This window comes from Chiloscyllium plagiosum, chromosome 12 (assembly GCF_004010195.1).
Source record: "Chiloscyllium plagiosum isolate BGI_BamShark_2017 chromosome 12, ASM401019v2, whole genome shotgun sequence".
NCBI lineage: Eukaryota > Metazoa > Chordata > Chondrichthyes > Orectolobiformes > Hemiscylliidae > Chiloscyllium > Chiloscyllium plagiosum.
Window position 1 is genome coordinate 68,654,796 of NC_057721.1, and position 8,527 is coordinate 68,663,322.

General features: G+C 42.9%; 1 protein-coding gene across 6 annotated transcripts in view; it reads left to right on the top strand.

The window, feature by feature from the left end:
• The first annotated feature begins 416 nt into the window (after positions 1-416).
• The window catches only part of LOC122555390 (immunoglobulin superfamily member 5-like), a 131,221-nt gene continuing 123,110 nt past the window's right edge, over positions 417-8,527 (top strand). For 5 of the 6 annotated variants that reach the window (XM_043701355.1, XM_043701360.1, XM_043701358.1 and 2 more), the window contains exons 1-2: positions 417-528; positions 718-767. The gene's annotated coding sequence lies outside the window, so the exon portion shown is untranslated. The remainder of the gene's footprint in view (positions 529-717; positions 768-8,527) is intronic. The other variant, XM_043701356.1, reaches the window with a different exon arrangement.

Genomic DNA, 8,527 nt, shown 5'->3' on the forward strand with positions numbered 1-8,527 from the left:
GTTTTAGCTGTTGGTTTTTAATTGCCTAACTCCAATCTAACAGAGCAGAACCTCCTGAATTCTCAAAAGGTTCCAGATATAGGCTGTCTCACCAATCTAAATTGTCAGTTTCCCAGCGTAATTCCCACAAAATCTGCTGCATTTGATAATTCCAGCCTGTCCTATCCTGACAATTAGATGGTCATTAGTATATCCGGGTCATTGTTTTCATGAGAGTCATGTCATTTTGAAAGCAATATATTACTTTAATTTCACTAATGTGTTAATCATTCCTATGCAAACAAGTCAAGGTATTTTCACCATTTTTCAAAGCGGTATGAATTGTGGCTAAGTGGGAGAGGCTGTAGGTAACACCCCTGACGACAGCAGGTTCTGGTTAAATATTAAACTTTGATTTGGTAATTGCTAACTTTAGCCTTCAATTTAGTTTCAAAATCCTTCCGGGTCTGAAATGAACTGATAGTTGGACTCATTTATTCTTTGTCTGTGCCCTGAAATCAGACTTTGCTCCTCCTCTAATTTTTTCAGGTAGCAATGTTTCATTTTGACAATATTTCTCTTTATTTCTGTTGAAATTGATCTTGATCTCAAGCTTTGAACGTTAATCTTGTTTTGGGCTTGTGTCTTAGACTTTATGTTGACTTATGCTCAGCGCGATACTGAGAATACACCGAAACGTTCTTTAATGATTTACTATTGCTTGTGTATGCTTCACAGAAGTAAGAAAATGAAAGTTTTACTTTCTTCTTGGCAAAGCCAACGAGCAGGTATGAAGTACATTTACATTTTAAAGATGCACTGCTATGAGTTCAGGAGGGAGTTAACTCAATTAAAAAGTGACAGTATAGGAAATGTCATTTGATTAAGTTTAAATTATGTGATGAGAACAAGAAGGCTGTTTATCTCAAATGCCAACAGAAGGGTTTGTTTGCTTCAGAGTTTTGAATATTCTGTTATGGTGTGTGGGTAATGCAGACAACGTTGCCAGTTGTTGACCATCCTACGTCGCCCATGAACTGGGCATTTTTGAGAGCAAACAGACGACCACATTGCTGTCGGTTTGAAATCAAATGTAGATTGTACCACGTAAGGACAATTGAATTCCTCCCCTAAAGGATATTTGTGGACCAGATGGGCTTTTATGACAATTGTGAGATGTCTCGTATTCTTAAGATTATTCCACTTTTTAATTGAATTCAGATTTTACCGCTGCCAAAGTAGGATTTGAATTCGGGTCACAGAGAAACCTTAATCTGGATCCCTGGTCAGTGACATTGCCATTACGTCACTGCATCAACATTTCCCCGACTCGTACATTTTTGACAAAAGTGGCAGGAGAGACATTTAGAGTCATAGAGCTGTACAGCATGAAAACAGACTCTTTGGTCCAAGTCGTCCATGTTGACCAGCTATCCTAAATTAATCTCGTCTCATTTGCCAGCACTTAATCCATAACCTTCTAAATGCTTCCTTTTCATATACCTATCTAAATGCCTTTTAAATGTTGTAATTGTACCAGCCTTCACCACTTCCTCTGGCAGCTCATTCCATACACGTACCACCCTCTGACTGATAAAGTTGTCCCCTAGATTCCTTTTAAATCTTTTCCCTCTCACTGTAAGCCTATGCCCTCTAGTTTTAGACTCAACTATCCTGGTGTAAAGATCTTGGCTATTCATGCTCTTCATGATTTTATAAACGTCATCTCTTAGTTTCTGATGCTCCAGGGAATACAGTCCAGCCTATTCAGCCTCTCCCTATAGCTCAAACATAGGCAACATCCTTGTAAATCTTTTCTGAACCCTTTGAAGTTTCACAACATCCTTCCGATAGCAGGGAGACCAGACTGAATGCAGTCTTCCAAAAGTGGACTAACCAATTATAGTGTAGAGCTGCAACTTGACCTCCCAATGCCTATACTCAATGTACTGACCAATAAAGGCAAGGAACCCAAATGCCTTCTTCATTATCCTAGAGAAAGTGAGGACTGCAGATGCTGGAGATCAGAGTCTAGAGCATGGTGCTGGAAAAGCACAGCAGGTCAGGCAGCATCCGAGGAGCAGGAGAATCGACGTTTTGGCAAGAGCCCAAGCGTTGATTCTCCTGCTCCCCGAATGCTGTCTGATCTGCTGTGCTTTTTCCACACCATACTCTCGACTTCGACATTATGCTGTCTACCTGAGAGTCTATTTTCAAGGAACTATGAACCTTCTCTCCAAGGTCTCTTTGTTTCAGCAACACTCTCCAGGACCTTACCATTAAGCGTTTAAGTCCTGCCCTGATTTGCCTTTCCGAAATGCAGCACCAATGTATTAATCACTCCTATGCAAACAAGTCAAGGTATTTTCACCATTTTTCAAAGCGGTATGAATTGTGACTAAGTGGGAGAGGCTGTAGGTAACACCCCTGACGACAGCAGGTTCTGGTTAAATATTAAACTTTGATTTGGTTATTGCAAACTTTAGCCTTCAATTTAGTTACAAAATCCTTCCGGGTCTGAAATGAACTGCTGGTTGGACTCATTTATTCCTTGTCTGTGCCCTGAAATCAGACTTTGCTCCTTCTCTAATTTTTTCAGGTAGCAATGTTTCATCTTGACAATATTTCTCTTTATTTCTTTTGAAATTGACCTTGATCTCATGCTTTACCTAAATTAATCTCCATCTGCTACTCCTCCACCCTTTGGTCCAAATGATCAAGGTCTTGACAAGTGAAAGAAGTGTATTACAGAGGTGGTAGAGGATATTGGGAGGAATTGGTTTTGTTAATGTCCATGTTTAAATGTTATGAGTGACTTTGACTCCAAAATAACATCCAGATCACATGTAAATGCATGTAGGTAAGATTGTGCTGAATGTCATATTGGCCAGGTTGGGCGAGCACTTGCTCTAGGCACAGGAAGATCATACAACAATATAACAAAACAAAGAACTGTGGATGCTGGAAATCTGAACCAAAAATAAAAATTACTGGAGAAGCTCAGCAGGTCTGGCAGCATCTGTGGGGGAAAGCAGAGTTGACATTTTGGGTCTGGCAACCCTTCTTCAGAAATATTAGCAGTTAGGTTATATGCTGAGATCAACATGTTGGGGAGAAGTAAGCGAATAGATGGAGTTGAATACCACAGAGAGAGAAATTCAGTGAGGCAGACGATGGGATGGATAATGGTCTGCTCAGGAGAAAGAAAAGCTGATGATGGGGACCATAAGTAGGTGACAATGGATTGGCTGCACCGAAAGCAGCCCATGTCATGACAGGGCCTGGAGCTAGGGGTGGGTCAAGGATGTAGAAGAAGGTGTTCAAGTTCTAAAATTGTTGAACTTGAGTCCTGACGCTTGCAGGGGTCATAAAGCAGAGAATGGGATGCTGTTCTTCCAGCTTGTACTGAGCTTCGCTGGAGCAATGCAGCAAGCCTGAGACAGAGATCTTGGCCAGAGAACAGGGTGGTGTGTTGAAGTGGCAGGCAACTAGACGCTCAGTGTTTTTTTTGTGGACAGAACGTAGGTGTTCTGCAAAGTGCTCACGCAGTCTGTGTTTCATTTCCCCAATGTAGAGGAGATCAGATTGTGAGCAGCGAGTGCTGTGGAGTGGATTGAGTGAACCTGGAAGGTTTGCTTGGGGCCTTGGATAGTGAGGAGGGAGGAAGTAAACAGGCTGGTGCTTGGGAAGGTGCTGTGAGGCTGTGGGAAGGTGTTTGGAGTCGAGATGGAGTGGTCCAGGGTATCACTGCGGAAGGCTGACAAGGAAGCGGAGGGGAATATGTATCTGAGGGTGGCATCCTGCAGGAGGTGATAGAAATGGCGGATAATAATTCTCTGGATGTGGATGCTTGTGGGATGGTAGGTGAGGACTGGGGGACCCAATTGATGTTGTGGGAGGGAAGAGAAGGGGTGAGGGTAGATGTGTGGGAGATGGGCCAGTTATAGCAAAGATGCCTGTTAACCACATGCGGACCCTTCGATTGAGGAAAGGCTTGACATTTCTGAGGCTCTCCTGTGAAAGGCACATCACTGGAATATGCGATGAAGATGGAGAAACTGGGAGAATGGAATAGATTCTTTCCGGGAAGCAAGGTGTGAGGATGGATAGGTAAGGTAGCTGTGGGAGTCGGTGGGTTTGGGATATGGATGGCCAGCCTATACCCAGAAATGAAAACAGATGTCGAGGAAGGGAAGGGAGGGGTCAGAGATGGACCAGCTGAAGGTGAGAGCGGGAGGTGGAAATTGAAAGTGAAATTGTTCAATTTTATCCAATTCTGAATGAGAAAAGGTAGCAGCACCAATGAAGTCATCCAACTACTGGAGAAAAGGTTGTGGCTGGTGGCCAGAGTAGGACTGGAACAAGTCCATATACTCCACAAAGAGACAGGCACAACTGGGGCCTATACAGGTAACCATGGCGACCCGTTCGATCTGGAGAAAATGAGAGGAGTTAAAAGAGAAGTTCTTCAAGGTGAGAACGAGCTCGGCCAGATGAAGGAGGCTGATGGTGGATAGAGATGGTTCAGAGAAGAAAGGTGAGCCCTGAGACCATCCTGATGGGGAATGGAAATGTAAAGGAATTGCATGTCCATGGTAAAGAGGAGGCTGGGAGCCCATCAACTGGAAATTCTGAAACTGACGTGATGTCTTCAAAGAATCACCCCTGTAAATGATGATCCGACTTGTGACAGGTGTCTTCCACAGGTTTTGTGTTGTCAAAATCCAAAGTAACATGTGTGATAGAAGTTATAGTACTTGTATAAAACCTCAAGATTCCCTGGCTCAGATTATTTGCTTTCAGGTGCGGAAGTATTATAAAATTTCAGATAACATAATTTGGAAAATGAGCGAAGGTCATCCAGAATGGGACAAGTTGCTGGAAAAGGGAGGAGGAGAGGGAACAGACTTCTCATGAGATGGCCCAGGGTGTAGAGTGAGCAATCTTCTAACCTTGAACCTCAGTGAGAAACAATGTGTGAGACATTTGTGCTTGATTAAGAGTGGCCTCACTGAAATGTGTCGCTTGTTGCAATTGCAGTCATCAATTAAGTCATGGGCAGAGACTGCATTACCAGAGGTTGTGAAGTTGAATGTGGTGACAAAGGTGTATGCATTGAGATCCTTTCAGGCTGAAGCTGGGGATATTTGCAATACCTCACAGTTTGTACCACTTTTGCATAAGGGAGGTCACTGAGGCTCTGTGTTCAAGAGACATGACATTTTATTCTATCTTCCATGGAGAAGCAGAGGAGCAAGGATGTAATCCTAGTTTATCTCCCAGAGCAGATTACTGTTTAATGCACCTACACATCATTTTGCTATTAGTTGTGTGTCAAGCCTGCCCTGTAATGGGATCAAAGGGTATGGGGAGAAAATGGGAACAGGATGATCATCTATAATCATACTGAATAATGGGGAGGCTCAGAAGACCAAATGGCCTACAACCTGCTATTATATTCTTTGGTTCTATATGAACGCTATATGGAGGTGATGGGCTAGTAGTGTTATCACTAGACTATTAATGCAGAAACTCAGCTAATAGTAGACTCACCAACTTTAAGGGCATTTAAATGGTCATTGGCTAGAGATATGGACGAGAATGGAATAGCGTAAGATAGAATGGCTTTGGATTGGTTTCACAGGGTCAGTGCAACATCGAGGGCCAAAATGCGTTGTAATGTTCTATGTTCTAATATTCTGGGCACCCGGTTCAAATCCACCATGGCAGATGGTGACATTTGAATTCAAAAGAAGCTGGAATTAAGGGTCAAATGATGGCTGCAAAATCAATTTTGACTGTCAGGAAAAAACCCATCCAGTTCACTAATGCCCTTTAGGGAGGGAAATCTGTTATCCTTACTGGTTAGTGGCCTATTTGTGACTCCAGACCCACAGCAATGTGGTTGATTCTTAACTGCCCAATGGGCAATAAATACTGGCCTAACCAGAAATGCCCATGTCCCTTGAGCGAATAATGAATAAAAGACTTTCTCTTTAGCTGATGGCAAAAGGGCTGGGAGAAAATGTTTTAAGATTTTGGGAAAGAGATGACAGAATTACGAAATCACAGAACTGTGATTGCTTAGAAGGAGGCCATTCGGTCCATTGTATCTAGCATCAACCTCCTACCTTTCCCCATATCCCTACACACCATTTGTATCCAACATGGCGACATTGCACACATTTCACTGTCACCTAGGTACAAGTGACAATCTTAAATAAATCTAAATCTAAATAATCATCCAATTCCTTCTTGAATGCCTCAATTGAACCTGACTCCACTTCAGTACCATGCAGTGCATTCCACACCCTAACTACTCACTGTGCGGAGATGTTGCTTTCGCACATCACTCTTGATTTATTTGTACATCACTTTAAACATTGTAAAAGTTGAGGGTGAGAATCGTAGAATCCCTACAGTGTGGAAACAGGTCCTTCAGCTCAACAAGTCCACAACAACCCTCCAGAGAGTAAGCCACCCAGACCCATTGCCCCATCCTATTATTCTATATTTACCCCTTACCAATGCATCTAACCTACACATCCCTGAACACTATGGGCAATTTAGCATGGCCAATTCACCCTAACCTGCACATCTTTGGACTGTGAGGGAAACTGGAGCACCCAGAGGAAAGCCACGCAGACACAGGGAGAATGTGCAAATTCCACAGACAGTCACCCGAGGCTGGAATCGAATCCGGGTTCCTGGCACTGTGAGGCAGCAGTGCTAACCACTGTAACCCTTCTGCAGGACTCTCATGTCATGGAAAATAGGCAGATTTACATTGGAAAGCTCCCCATTCTCTTCCCTCTGGGTATAGCAGTGCAGCAAGCTGGGAGTTGCCACTGATGTCATGTGTTTGCAGTAAGAAGGAGCCCTTTGCAAGAAAATTCAGGGCCATGGTGACCTTGTTAGTTACAGGCAGTGCTGCCCAAACCTTTGTTTGTGGATTCCAGTTGCTAGAGGTGATGCAGCTCAATGATAGACTGCCTTGGTGATTTGCAGGGCTCCAAACATTAAAGAATGAGAACACAACAGCACAATGCTGGATTGCTGGAACATTAAAACAAAACAGACAATAACCAGGTATATTAACACATAGAGATACAGGGAAAGAGAGAACTAATAATTAAAAAACAAAAAGGAACATCTTCGGTAGGGTGGAAGACAGGAAACAGAATGACACAAGAGGGTGTATGGATGAAACAAGTAAGAGAGCAAGAATGTGTCTAGAGGAGGTGTTAATGGGACTTACTGAATTATTAACCAACTCTTATTGTTCAAAAAGAGTTTACAGTCTGAGGTGGTTGACCTCATGTTCCAAAATTGTAAAAAGGTGGTAAAAGGAGGAGAGGCATTTAAAAAGGGATTATGCAGGGTTTTAAAGTAACTTCTTTAGTGGGGAGTAATGGTGTGGAGATGCTCTGTGGGGTAATACACAGACAAATACAGAAGTAAAACCAAGACAGTGTGTATACAGTCAACTAAAGACACAAGGGAGTATGGCAAGGTTAAGTGCATTTATTATAATGCAGGGAGTCTTGCCAGTAAGATAAATAATTTGAGGGTCCTGATTAACACACAAGGATACAAGTCATTGCTGTCATGGAGGCATGGTTGAGTGAGGGGGCAGGATCGGCATGTCAATATTCTAGGTGAGCAGGGAAGACTGTAAAAGAGGTGACGGTGTCACAATTGTCAGAGTTAGACAGCTATACTTCCTGATACATATTAATGACTTTGGTGATAGGGCGAAATTTCAAAGTTTGGAGATGACACAAAACTTGATCCTGGTGACTTATGAACTTGAAATTCAGCCAACCATCATATTATCTCCAGTTTACTTCTTCTTTCACTATGACTTTGGTATTGGTTGCTCCCTTGCTGAAGACAAATTAAAGGTTTGAATTAAAATCTTAGTCATACTGTCAGTTTCCTAATGTAAGGCTGCTTTTTGGTGCCTAATTGGCCACATCCATTTCTGAGACTTTTACTATTTATGTGTCCACTGGGTCTATAAGGTCAGTGGTGAAATCTGTGTGGAATTTATGTAGAATTAAATAACATTGTTACAGTGTCCTTGCTGCCATGTTGGTGCCATGATATACTGAGTGATTCTGTTCGCCGAGCTGGAAGGTTTTGTTGCAAACGTTTCGTCCCCTGGCAAGGCGACATCATCAGTGCTTGGGAGCCTCCTGCGAAGCGCTTCTTTGATGTTTCCTCCGGTGTTTATAGTGGTCTGTCCCTGCCGCTTCCGGTTGTCAGTTTCAGCTGTCCGCTGTAGTGGTTGGTATATTGGGTCCAGGTCGATGTGTTTGTTGATGGAGTTTGTGGATGAATGCCATGCCTCTAGGAATTCCCTGGCTGTTCTCTGTCTGGCTTGCCCTATGATAGTAGTGTTGTCCCAGTCGAATTCATGTTGCTTGTTGTCTGCGTGTGTGGCTACTAAGGATAGCTGGTCGTGTCGTTTCGTGGCTAGTTGATGTTCATGTATGAGGATTGTTAGCTGTCTTCCTGTTTGTCCTATATAGTGTTTTGTGCAGAC